This window comes from Nelusetta ayraudi, unplaced genomic scaffold, assembly GCF_046127955.1.
Source record: "Nelusetta ayraudi isolate G7.1 ecotype Tasmania unplaced genomic scaffold, CSIRO-AGI_Nayr_v1 ptg000040l, whole genome shotgun sequence".
In the NCBI taxonomy this organism is placed as follows: domain Eukaryota; kingdom Metazoa; phylum Chordata; class Actinopteri; order Tetraodontiformes; family Monacanthidae; genus Nelusetta; species Nelusetta ayraudi.
This window is the reverse complement of record NW_027466090.1, coordinates 320,642-334,852: the sequence shown is the minus strand read 5'-3', so window position 1 is coordinate 334,852 and position 14,211 is coordinate 320,642. Positions and strand designations below refer to the sequence as shown.

General features: G+C 45.1%; 1 protein-coding gene across 1 annotated transcript in view; it reads left to right on the top strand.

The window, feature by feature from the left end:
- The first annotated feature begins 549 nt into the window (after window positions 1-549).
- gcgra (glucagon receptor a) overlaps window positions 550-14,211 on the top strand; it is a 31,139-nt gene continuing 17,477 nt past the window's right edge. Inside the window, exon 1 of the mRNA XM_076033114.1 lies at window positions 550-846. The gene's annotated coding sequence lies outside the window, so the exon portion shown is untranslated. The remainder of the gene's footprint in view (window positions 847-14,211) is intronic.

Genomic DNA, 14,211 nt, shown 5'->3' with positions numbered 1-14,211 from the left:
TATTTTATTCCATCAAAAAAGTACCAACAGCGGCTTCAAACATCAACACGTGACACAACTGCATGCATCGATGACGTACCATTCGGTGGCCCCGTGCAACGTTGCCACGTTGGGTTGGAGTGTGTCCACCGCAACAAAACAAAAGCCAGTCAGGTGACACGCAACTATTCTATAAATACCATCTAATCAATTAATCTGAATAAAGCATCAAGGACCAAAGCTCACACTGTCACTGCCTGTGTTTCACTTCCTGGTTTTAGCATGACTGAATGGAGGCTTGCTGTGCAACATGATCCAATGCAATGTGAATAATAAAAGAAAAATATTTATCAAATCATCAGCTGCCCAGAGGCAAAATATTGCAAGCAAATGTGAGAACAATTATATATATTTCTTTCTTCTCGCTTGAGAAAATCAGTCTGTTTGTCACACACACACACACACACACACACGACCGGACCCATATGGCCGCACAGCACCTCCACTCCACTCCACCCCCTCCGTGTTACGTCACAGGAGCGTGAGGAGCGCAATTTATCGGAGCTGCAGCTCGCGCTCACTCAGAGCCGCCAGCGCCAACTCGTCAAAACCGCCGCACTTTACTCTTTAAAATAAACAGAAAAAACAAAAACAAGAAGCCAAGAAAATTATTAAGCAGAAAGCCTTGGCAGTCACGGGGCAACGAGCTTCTTATTCTTTCCTCGAAGCCGGCGGAGAGCGCAGACGTTCATTCTTTTTTTCTTTTTTTTTTTATTATTTTATTTTGAAAGTTGGATTACAGCCGCTCGGTCAGAGGATGAGGAGCTGCAGCCAAGTTCAGGTGGAGCCGAGCAGCTGCTGCTAACGGTAAATACCTCTTCCCACACCGTGTCGTGACCGGTCCACATGTGCTCCGTTTGACGTGACATGTCATCACTCCTCACGCATGGAGGGAAATTAATCTATAAGGGTTTGTGGTGGTGGTGGTGAAGGTGTTATTGGTTCTACAAGTGTTTTCAGATTTTGTCTGGAATGGGTCTTTTTTTTTATTTTTATTTTTTTTATTATTATTATTTCCTCTAGTGAGATTTCTAAGCTGAAGAGACACACGGTTAAGAATAATTTATTTGACGGGTATATACATATACATATATATATATATATATATATATATATATATATATATATATATATATATATATATATATATATAAAAGTCATGGGCGTGTTAGTCCGCCTTCATTTCAAAAACAATTCGCGCAATTCCAGGCAGCGCACGCTCCTGTTATCGCTCCTGTTCAAATGCCATGTTATCTAAATCATCCTCTATCTGGAATCTGCACTTGGTCCGCTGCCCGGGCTGACAGGCGCGGTGTGTTTAGTTAATTTGATGTCAAGGTAAACGTCACCCACGCCCCTATGTTTAAGGACGTCTGTAGAGTTGTTTTTTTTTTAACTAGTCTTTTTTGAGTAAAGGAGCAGCTTTAAGACTGCGTAAATAAACTATAAGCATCGCGTGGTCAGGAGACAAAGTTCACGCCTTGTCCTGACTTCTCTGCTGCAACCCACTTTATTTGGCTGCAATAAAACGGTTGCAATAAAGTGTTACACAAATCATTTACGTCATAACAGCAACATCAAATTCGATCGAAAGACAATTTTATGATGTAGCGCAATTGCTTTTCCCCCTGCAGTGCATTCCACAGGGTTTCATTACAAGCCTGTTTCATTCATTATTTACTGTAGACTCTTTGAAGCTCAGTTAAACAAACCAGGACCGTGATAAGAATAGTTCATGTTTAGAAATCACCAAAGGAATGGATTTAAACCAGAGCAAACTAAAATAAAATGAAACAAACATGCAAAAAAACAGAACCAACTGATCTTTCACTTTGATCTACTGGGGAAGACCACTCGTCAATATCATAAAAACTATAATATAGACGGTAAAACTGTATAATTTGAGTGAGATTATGTAAAAGACTGTAAATCATCCGTTTGCAATGTTGCTTGCCACTCAACGCACTAGTAGCCAGGACCTCGCTCTAATTGTTAAAAGATAGCGCAGTGTTTTCATTAGTATTAAAATATTCAATCAGGAACAAAGTGGAATTAGCGCGCTAATGCTTACCCACGTAAACTTTATTGCCGATCAATTTGTGAGGGCGGGATTTAATTGTCCGGCGGTCATTACCATCCTAATTAGACCTATTTCAACCGTGTCACGCTTGAGAAGAAATTGTAAATATTGCATTCTGGTGTTTGCTGTCTGAATTTGATCTTTGGCACCGCTGATTCACTACGGCGACGTCGGCTTTTTTCGACGCACAGAACGCATCACTTATAATGCTCCACAAAAGCAGAAACAGCGGCTGCGTGCGCACACAGATGCACTCCTCGCTGTTTGCATGCATCTTTAGTGGCAATTTGCTATAGCGTGAGCCGACAGCGCGCCCTCCTCAACGCATAGAAAACACACAAACACTCGGGTTGCCCTCGCAGGCCGACCGGTGGAATGAGGGGTTCGGCGGGCTCATCCAATTCCGTCCCTTATGCCAGAGTGACAGTCTGGCGTTAGGCTGCCACATTAGTCGTAGTAATTTGACATACATATGTTTAACACTCACACAAGGGTGGCGTGTTGTTTGTTATTGTCACCATTCAGCTCAGTAAATCCAACTGCGATCTGGTCCCGGGAGAGTTGGGGTGGGAGTGTCGGAGGGCAAAGCAGCACAGACACCCACACCCTGATCTTTTCTCCAGTTCTCCCTCCCGTGTGTCAGCACACACACACACACACACACACACACACACACACGATATGAGACTGTTGAGCCACCGCCTCCCTCGGTGATGGGTTTCATTCCCGGCTCCCTTGGTAGGCACATGTCCCTATGCTGGAGCCTGAGTGAGAAACCACGCAATCACGTCCACATTACTCCAGTCTAATGCCATTGACGTGCGGCCCACGCAATTTCTTTCCCCCCGACCGAGCAAAACAGCGTCTCTACTACACGGGCACGTTCATGAAGGTGCGAGAGAGCTCGCGGTTGAGGATTTCACAATGCACTCCAGATTGCGATGTGGCTGATTGCGAGGCACTGGGCAGGTGGTCATTACAACTTGATGGCAGCCCATGAACGGCTGAACATTCAAGTGTACTGAGGAGGGTTTTTCGGGTAATACAGTATATATATATTTTTTATGAATACCGACTCGCTGCATGTATTTATAGGTTATCACAACGCCCTACTGTTTCATATTTTCCTCTGAAATGACATTCATGACGAGTCTTACAGATGCCGAGTTAAAAGTTGCATGAGGTGCATCGCAACCATTGTTCACGGAGCTGCAAAGTCCATCTGTAGGAGAGCAACAGAGGCTGATGGCTATGAATACGCACCAGTGTGATCACACTTGTTGTTGTTTGTTGTTGTTTGATACAATAGTCATCCTTGACTGGGCGGCTTCCAAGGATCGAAGCAAAGAGGCAGCGTATTTAAGGCGAGGCTGTGCACCCATTAGCCCGGTTCCTGCTCACAGGGGATGGATGTGATTTTCAGCTCAGTGGGCTTCAGGAAAAATACAAATTTTTTTTTCTCTGTGCAGCCTTAGCGAAATGTGGAATCCACTATAGAAAGTAATATCACTGCAGCCCGACCCTGCTCCTCATTGACGAGGCAGGATCAGCCACACACACCTCCTGTTATAGTAACACATGCAAATCCTGCTCATCTTCCCTGCCTTTGAAACCACATACATAGATAGATATGTAGACAGATAGATAGATAGATAGATAGATAGATAGATATGTAGACATATAGATAGATAGATAGATAGATGGATGGATAGATAGATAGATAGATAGATAGACAGTCAGACGGATAGGTAGATTGACGTAATCTGTGGACACAAGCGCCATGTGAACCTCTCATTGACCCGTCATGTTCATGAACACATGTCGGACTTGAGAAAAATCACTTTGACCTTTGTGATTTCCGGTGTGGGGGCATGTCAAGTGTGGGCCATTTAAAAACTGAAATGCATTTGTAGTGTTGTGAAGTGCAGCGCATAATTGACACGATGCAAATTGAGGTTGCAAAGAGAGGGCCGAGACGTGACGGGGCGGCAATTATCGGTTTTCTTTCTGTTTTTTTTTTTTTTTTTTCTCTCAGCGGGACGATGAGAGGCTAAGACCGGGGCTTGTGTTTTCTCTCACGTCTGCTCTGTGTGTGCAAACCGGTCCTTAATGCAGGGTGACTCGGGGGGGTGACGGAGCCATACATGCAGCAACAAAAAGGAGCGATAAGCGAGCGCTGGATGGTGTCCTGCGGTGGTACAGAGAACAGGTGCAAAGTGGAGTGAGGGTGTCAGCACCCATCAAGTGACTGCGGACGTCCCGCCAGGCTCTGCAGGTTCAGACGGGCCTCCGGCATGGACGTGAGGAGGCTAAGAATAGCCGCCACTACAAAGAGCTGTCGCTCTGGATTGTAAAAGGTCCACCTAGATTCCGCCGCCGGGCTCCACTTAGGCCCGGGTGCGATCCCATTCAAGGCCGCTTGATTGGTGCATACAGAACGTGTCAACGTTCACAGGAACAAAAAGGAAGAGAGAGAAAAATGATCTTGTGTTGAAGTGCAGTTTTGTGTTTTAATGTTTTTACTTTTCATAACAGAATTGGAGCAGAATTGCACAGTGGACTTACCCCTCTGTTTACAGCCTCCATTAAAATGCAGGGTTTTAGCTTCCTCCGGAGAACTGATGCTTTGGTCTTGGTGTCTTCTACTTTTTTTATAAGGGGGGAAAAAACAAAGGGTGGCTGCAAGGGGGTCTTAGAAGGTTGGTGCTGTTGCAATGAAATTTAGAGTGATTTCCTTTGCCCGCTGTGACATCAAAATGGGTCGAGTGTTTCAGTCCTCACTTGGAGGAAACGTACGAAAAACAAAGGACAGACTTATTCCCATTCTCTGGGGTGTTTTAAAACAAAAGAAATGTTAACATAATTCCCTCATAAATGATGTGAGGAACTCAAATTTGACATCACTTTAAATGTCAGGAAATACAGTTTTACTTCGCTTTACTTTAACTCAGTATCCCAGAAACAATGATATAAATAGAATAATGATGCAATGAGGTTAAAAAAAACAAAACAAAAAAACGATTCCTTTCTTTCTGTGCCACACACGCACACACTTACGCACTCTGCAACAGAGTTGGCATGAACGTGCAGGCGCACACTGTTTATGTGCACAATTGAACAGGAAGCATTAGAACCAATCCCTTCCTGTTAACGGCAGGAAACATCTACTGCTTATTGAATCGACATCGACTCCTGCGTCACCCGCAGCTGCAGCCTGATGGCCGATTTCGCCTCCCCAACTTTCGGGGGCACGTGCCGGCGTAAACGGATAAGTTTAGAGTTTATTAAATCTTTCCCCAAGTACACCTAACAGTGCGGCGGTAACAGAGCGGCACTCACTTCCTTTAATGAGATCCCCTCGGGGAGAAAAAGCCTCTTTTAGCGGCGAGGGAAATCCATTTACGGACACACTCGCTATGGCGACTGCTTGCAAAGGTGCAGGACATGCGGCAGGATGTTTTTATTGAGATAAATCACAGACGGGGATAAACATGTCAACGATTACTTTCTTTATTTAGTTTGTTGTTTTCGCGCCGCGCGGCTGCCTGTCGTCGTCGTCGCCGCCGCCGCCGCCGTCTTCGGCTCTGCTGTTCTGCTCTGCGGCTGGGCCTTTGACACAGAGTGGATTTCTTCCAGACCCTGGAGTGGTTCACTGCAGCCTTTACTGCAGCCTGAAAGGCCACCGGGAGTCGACCTTAGAATTCCCGACTATGTTTGATGCAACCTCCCCTACGTTCAGCAGAGAAAAATGTTCTTGTCAGTATGACGAGTCTTACGAGACCCGCGCGAGAGTCGTGTTAGCAGCCGCGATCAAAAAGGAATCAACACCGAGCCTAAAACGCTTGTCAGAAGGGAGCGGCGATTTGCATTTGGCTGCGTAGACAGACGCGTGTGAGTGCAGTCAGAAAACGTCGCATCAATGGCACACACACCCCATTCAAACCGAAGTGCAGTTTCCTCTCAAACCGGTCATCTTTTCACGCAAAATTTGTGTTTCCGATTATAGCGCCCTGTTGCTCACTGACCACCACATCCCCTCTGAGTATCAGCCGGAAACCAAAACTCTTTATCCTATTGGAGAAAGTCCCATGATGAATAGCGTTTGTGCCTCGGCTCCACCGCCGCGTGTGTCAAAGCTGTGCAGGCAGCAGCTGTAATTTTTCCCAGCGATTAAGAGGGAGATTTATTTATCTGTGAAATTTAATCAATACAGGCCCGCTGTAAATGCGAGGGCCATTAATAATGGCTTCTTAAAATCACTCAGCCCACATAAGAGACTTCCTGTTTATCCATTATGAACCAACTCTCTCACAGAACGCCTCTCTACGGGCCAATTATTTTTAATCAGTGTAACAACAAGTAAGTGCAGATAAAGCTGCTTTTATGTACGAGTCTTTATCATTTAATGAACACGCACACACACATACACACACACACACACACACACACACACACGTACAGTTCAGAGAAAAGCCACGTACCGCGTTGCGGCTATTTTTGATAAAGTTTCGCCGAAAAAACTGAGTAACGGGCAGCTGTCGCAGCCTCGCCCCGTCCATCCATCCCGTGTTTTGGAAAAAGGGGGAAGTCCGGCCGCCGGAGTCAGCTGTCTCTCTGAACGGATCAAGTCAAGTTGACAGACATTCAGGCTGTCAGGCCTCGGACTCTTTCTGTAATGTCAGCAAGCCATATTTTAGAACTCATCTCCCTTTAAAAAAAATAACATAAAAAACACACCGCGGAGACACGACCCACCCTCAGGCTGCTGTGATTTAAGGGGGTATTTTTAGTGCCAACCTACACAGACCCCAGACAAAGTAAATGATCCATCACAGTCCATCAGTCTGATTCCACTTCAGTTTGACTGATCCGTTTAAAATGTAAAATGAGTCTTCTGCAGTAACTTGCCAAGCCGCTGCTGGAATCAACATGATGTCATGCACTTGCAATTTAATTTCACATATAAATAAATAAATATATGTGTGTGTGTATATATATATATATATATATATATATATACATGTATATATATATATATTTTTTAATTTATTTATTATTTTTTTTAATTATTTCTTTTTTTATTTCGATGGGAGAAAATAATTGCACTTATGTGGGCAGCCTTACTTTAGAATTACATTACTTTTTGCTTGCTGAAGTTAAATGAAAAATCAGACTGTAATTTAATTTTTGTCTTGAAACGTATTTGGAATGGAAAGCCTCAAATTGTAAAATTCATAAATACATACATTCACAGATTTCTACACTTGTATGAAATGTGCTTTATCACATGCATTTATATTTTTGTACTTTTTATTATTTTACTTTGAAAACACAAGACAGAAACGACCACTTCGCTGGTTTCTCTCTTCAACAGCTTACTAAGCGGCTCCGTGCTTGTTTTGGTTTTCAACTTGAAGGTGGGACCCACTTCCTTATTTGAGCAGAGTTGAACTGTGCCCAAGGCCGCCTTGTTAACACTCTCGCTCACAGCTTATCATCGGAACTCGACTTCAGAGTCAACAAGGCTCAGCTCCGCCTCCTTTAGTCTCCTTGCTGGTCCTTTTAATTCTCATTCTGACCCCCCTGGCATCACTGGGTTAGCCGCCATTGGATTTGCACACTCTGGAGTGAGGAATCGTGCGTGTTCTCGCTTCACATGGGTCACGGCGGGAATGTTCGGCGTAGATAAGACACAGCGGCTTGTCACAACTAAGTGGTCTGTGATGATGGAATCACTTGTCTCTGCGTGACATACATTAATCACAGCCGCATGGATTATGCGATTACTCACTAATGAAGCGGCCCACTCGCTCACGTGTTTGCAGGCTGCTGCTGCTGCTGCTGCGCCCAAGAGTCTCCCCCGGTGACCGAGCCCGGCATCCAATGTTTCTGAGTTTAGAACGCTCGGATGTGTCCTTGTCGGCTTTAATGGATGGCTGCGCCGAGGATGCCGTCGGATTGGGAAGCAAAATCCCTCCTCAGCGCTCGGGGGACCACACATGGCGGAGACGGGAACAAAAAGATTTATCGGCGGGGAATCAATACCGGCGGAGTGGCGGCGAAGGGATTGGAAGGAAAAAAAAGCGATGAAAGGCACTCAACAGGGTTTTGCTTTTCCATCTGAACTCCTCCGAGGAGTTTACGGCGTGGAGTTATTTTCTGCTTTATCACGGCCGCGTCGTTGGGGAGACGCTAAAAATACTCCACCTCGACCCCTCCCCTCTCCCCCGACAATGCGTGGGGGTCGAGGGTCAAGTGTGGTTCCTCTCGCGCCCCCGACACGCCCCATTATCACAGTACAGAGCACAAACAACCGTCGCTTTATCTCGGCGGCAGCTCAACTCTTGCTTTTTGCCACAGGCTGCACGTCGTCCACCTCACAGCTTCCCTCCTGCCCCTGGCTAATGATGTGTGAAGTCTGCTTCACCGCCCATTACAGGGTCAAAGCAAATTATCAAGTATTAAAAATAAAAAAAATAAAAAAATCACACACTTCTGGCCAGTAAACAGTTTCACAAAATAATTCCTGAGTTTTTTGTTTTTTTGCGGGGGGGTCAGGAATAGTAGCAGACTGGGCTATATGGAAAATGGGAAGAGAAGTAATGAAAGTTTTCATTCAAATCGCCATTTTACGTGACTCACTCTTGAGTGATACTTTGCTTGCTGTCAGTGCTACAGACTGGGATAACGGCCAGGCTCGTCATGAGTGATGATGTTTTGTCTGTCCCTAAATGAGGCTTTTCACTTGAAGTTTCACGGTCGACGGCGCATGGTGAGAGTCGGTAAAGAAAAAGAAAAGAGAAATCAACACGTGGCTCTGCGGCACTGGGCAGCGCGCTCATGTCAGGCTGTTGCTGTTTGTTTGAGGGCCAGACTGGAGTCTGAGTTGACAGAGGGAGACATTGACCTGCGTCGCAGTCGACAGTCAAAAAAAAGAAAGAAAGGAAAACACTCGCAGGAGATGGCGGCGGTGACTTCATCACACTTCGGCGTCTCATTACTGCAAAAGAGACTTTGGCGTTGAAATTTCCACACGTTTTAAAAATGCTGTCATGCCAGTTTCCCACATTCCCAAACTTTGCTGCACGTTTCGAGTCCCATATCATGCAAATTCACTCTCTAACAACAACAACTGCTTGTTGTTTTTAGAGACACACATGGAAATTGCCCCCTTAATTATGTCACAAAGGGCACTGATATGTCGCTGATGCATTTCCCCACAGTTTGACCCATGTCCAAGGTCCAACTAAGCGGCTGGAAGCTGGAGTTCTTCTCTGGACCTACGAATGAATCAAGTGGCCCTGACCTAATTACATTCCAGTCATTAAGACCTTCATTCCATTTGGAAAGAAATGTCACCGTCTTTGACCTACATTTTCTCTGATAAGAACCTGACTTCAACTTCTGACATTTGCTCTCTTACATAAGCGGGAGCTCATTTCCTGGTTCACATCGTTCGCCGGCATTTCTCTCCAAACGCCTCACCTGGTGGAGGCGTCTTCACTCCCGCCGGCTCTCCGTCTTTAAAGTGTTATGATTCGTGTCATCTCTCAGCTGAGGCTGATTTCCTGCTCCCCTTCTAAGAGCCACCTCGCCTTTCCCTCCGCTGCTCTTCCTTTGTAGTGCTGGGTTCTCCTCAAGCTGAGCGCATCAAATATCCATGATCTGCTGTCAGGGGTCGTCCATAGGGGTATTTATTTATTTATTTATTTTGAAGCCACCCGTACAAAGGTCTTTAAGTGAAAGATTTTAAAGCACATGCATCAGAGTGAGTGTCTGTGTAGTGAGTGTAGATCCCTGTGAAGGACTGAGAGGGAGGCAGGGAGGAAATATACAAGAACTTGTGTGTGCATGCGTGTGTGTGTGTGTGTGTGTGTGTGCTCATCTGTTTTACTGCCTGATTTACTCTGTTTGCTCTTTGCATTACCTGCATTGCACAGCCGCCTCAGTGTTTCCAGCCGTCGACTTGCTGCAGGTGGATCCACCAGCAGCACGGCAGTTACGCTTGATCCTGTTTGCTTGTAGCAATTTAGGTATTAGAGCATAATTATCTTACGTTTAAACTTGCAGGAAATGGCATTGATTTCTTTCAGGGAATTCAGGGAAAGGAATATCTGTTGATTTTTTTCCCACAGCCTCTCAGATATTTGAGGACTTCCCAGACATTTTTACCCTGCGGAGACGTCGCTGGTTTGTGTCCTGGTTCAAACATATACAGCGCAGACGGACCTCCTTCACTGACGCAGGGAGACCTTCAGATGAACTGTAGGAGGCCTTTTATGTACCCTCATCGTTCTTGACCCATATTTCATCTTTAGCTACTGTGCTGCTTCCACTCTGTTGCGTGACTAGTTAATATTTTGTAGGTTGTTTTTTCTTTTCCATGAATGATTAAGTCGTTGATGCAGCTTGGCTGCTTGTCAGTCCTCCTGAATGACCATAACACTGACCGTTGTAGGCTTTTTTTCCCCCCTGGTGCACATGATTCATCTTCAGGGCATGTGGGAAACGATAAGGCTGTTGGTCTCCGTTGACTAATAAAGTAATGTTCAGTTTGTGACGCACAGTCGACCTTCATGGATGAGCTCTTTGTTTTTGCTTTGGACTTCATCTAAGTGCAGACCGAGTGCGTTGATCTCGGCTTTTTGAGATCAGGGCCTCGCTTCCCGCCAGTCCGGCTGCTTGTGTGGTAAATTTAATTTATGAGTGAAGTCAGATGAAACCTTTAATGGGAAAATGAGAGACACCCGAGGCCCGTTTAGGTATCTCTACGGCGCGGAACAAATGTGTTGGGGAAGCAGACGTGCAAGCAGAGCCACTGCGCTTAATTAAATACGGCAAGGACAGCATCTGCTTCTTTGTCGGAGTTGGGTTGAAAAAAACAAAAAACAAAACAAAAGGAGGACTTAGTCATGCATGAAAAAACAAAAACAAAAATGAAATACCTCTGGTGTAGTTGAGCTGTTTTGGTGGCAGCGATGCCGAGAGCCGAGTTTCCATGATGACGACATCAAACGTATCAAATCGGAGCGCTGGAGAAAGAAAGAGCGAGAGAGAGAGAAAGAGAGAGAGAGAGAGACGTCCCATAATGTGAGAAGAATAACTGAGAAGATGGAGCCGCAGATAAGACTCTTTGCTCAGCCTGACAAGTGGAATGGAGGTCATTAAGATTAGGGCACGATACAGACGCTAACAGGAGGAAATGGAGTGAGATAACGCAGATGAGGAGTACAAGAGATGTGGAAAAAAGAAAAGAAAAGGAAAAGAGGCTTGGCTGTGGCGAATGAGCGGAGAGCAGCCAAGTTCAACAGAAGAAGCCGCCGTCTTCACTCATGTTGTACCAGATACTTATATATATAGATACACATGTATATATATATATATGTATATATGTATATATATACATATATATATATATATATATATATATATATATATATATATATACATATATATATATATATATATATATATATATATATATATATATATATACATATACACATACTACCGGTAATCATAAGAAGTGCAGCAAATCACTACTTTTCCTGGACGTGCAGCTGCAATAACTCCACGTGGCCCTACCTGGATCATCTGCATGGAGCAACTCTGATATTTCGTCCATGTTGCCAGCAAGATCTTCCAGAAAAAACTCCCTTCAGTTGCCAGTAATTGTCTGAGAAATCATGCCTATTAGGTGTGGGATGTTGATGAGGTAGTTTTTAAATAGTCCCGATTTGTCATGATGATCTAAGCCTCTCAGCTGCTGAAGAGATCAGTCTGGATAGACCCTTCGCCATATTTCATGTATCAGAACTGGCAGTGCTGCTCTTTTTTGTTGTTGTTTCTTTTAACAGAAAAACAGAGATGACCACAAAAGGCTTTTCTTCTTTTTCCAATCACTCGCTTCCCCTTTCTGCTTGCCAGTCCTTGCAGTCATCGTCCCTTTTCACCTGATTTGAAAAAAGAAGAAGAAGAAACAAACTGGTTGAGCAAAAACAACCAAACAGCAGCGAAAGAAGTCATGGTCGCCACCGTAGTTGTTGACTTGACCTCTGCGTGACCCCATGGTCACTAATGCTAGGCCTGCATGCAGGGAGACTCTGGGTCAGGGTAAATCAGCACCTGTCGGCGCCTCCCGCTCTGCCTTTCTGCGAGGCAGCTCCTGGACGACCCTGTCACCTGACAAATGTCCCTTTTTGCCTCAAGGCTGCGCTGCCTTGCTAAATAAGGTTTAAGAAGTTCCGAGTGTGTACATGCGCGGGGTCCGCGATGACGCGCACCATCCTCTCTGTGTATGACAAAAGGATTAAGGCGCATAAACAGCGCCGGTCTGCATCCATAATGGAGCCGTGCGGCATTCCGGGTGGACGAGGCCTTTTTAATATTCCCGCCGCTCACACAGTCGCCCCCACAAGCATCAAAGAAGACAGTGGGAGGGCGCTCGCCCGACTTTCTCTGCTGCTGCTGCTCCAGAAAAAGGTAAAGGTCAAACATTCCACACTCGGTGGTTGTTGCGGTCGAGCGTCTCCGGATGGAGCTGCAGCGGGAGGGAAGCTGGTGTGAGTTAAATAATCCCTGTTGTTTGTTTTGGTTGGAGGACGCCTTTCCACGTTCTTCACTTCTGTTTTGGTGCGTTTGTTAAAACACCCCATTAGTCTTCCAGGACGTGCGGCGCCTCCGTCAACAGTCTCATTAGCGCAAGAATGAGCCGATGACAATCTCGGTTTCTCCAGCCCTGATGTCTCCTCGGAGCGCTGCTCTTTGAAGGTGGCGGATCTGCTTGGTGATCCCCAGAGGTGAGCAGAGAAGAACATTCTTTACTTCCTTTGCTCGTGTGGCAAGGCGCAGAGGGCCCGGGCGGGCTTCGAACCCCAGACTCCCGGGTAATAGCCGTGATCAACTGGAGGCATTGTGACAGTGCCACTGTCACACTCTCTCTAATAGTTGGCAAACGTGTATTAAAATTTGCATGTCTGGGAATATGGTACTTCTCCAAAAATCGCCCTTGTTTTTGTCTTCTCCCAAACATGTTAGAAGCAGAACAGTGTATCAGTTTTTTTCTGCAGGTTGCTTGAAACAGAGGGCTCATTGATAATCTAGTAACGGTCTTAATAATCAAGCAGGCCCAGACCACCCAAGTTTAAAATTTGAAATTTAAAGGTCAGACGATGGAAAAACACAGGATTGTTAGCATGAGTAGTAAAGCTTTGTCCTCTTTTTGCGTTTCTTTATCGGTTCTTGGACATAATTAGCAAGGTTTATCATGCGGCCCTGTTCTGATAACAGTGTTTGTTTGTCAAACAGTGACTTATGTCCCCGAACGCGAACCCTTATTAGGACGGAGCGGCGGTGCAGTTGGAAGTGACAACGGTTTCCGGAAAGAAAGGCGGCGTTGCTTCAGCCCCAATCTAGATATCCAAACACGAATCTGCACATCTAAAAATCTGTTTACGTTGAAATGAACTTTCCACCTCCTGCCCAAATGGCTGGGTCGCTTTATTGGCCTCGTCACGCTGCCTTTAGAGCGGAGACAACGTTCACTTTGCTGCTTTGCTAAATGTTGCAATAAAAAACTGCTCATGGAAACGTCTAAATTGCGACCTCTCAAAACCTCTCAAATATGGCTAAAAGGTTTTGACGCTCTCATGAGGTGGTTTTTCAGACGTATTGATATGGAGTTATATCCCAAAAATGTCATGGAAACACTTTTTGCATTTAGACGTCAGCGGACGTGACGTACGGGGTCATGTGACCATTTCACTTCAAGTAAAAATGCCTCGTTATGTTTGGACGGAGGAGGAGACGGAATATTTTTTACAAGTAATCAAAGAGAAAATTAGAACAACCATACTTGACAGCAAACAAGCGTAAACAAACAAACAAAAACAAAGGTAATTCTCGTAATATCTTGCAGATTTTAAGAGAATTACGGCTCATGCGCTTCACACCATCCAATGGAAACGCCTGCAAATCGCAATTGTACTTTACGAAAGTTTAGAAATATTGCTTTTATCTTGCGAAAAAATGAGCCTTTCCCGCACTTCAAATCAGCCTTGACACAATCAGCAGTGCACAGCTGAGCAGCTGAC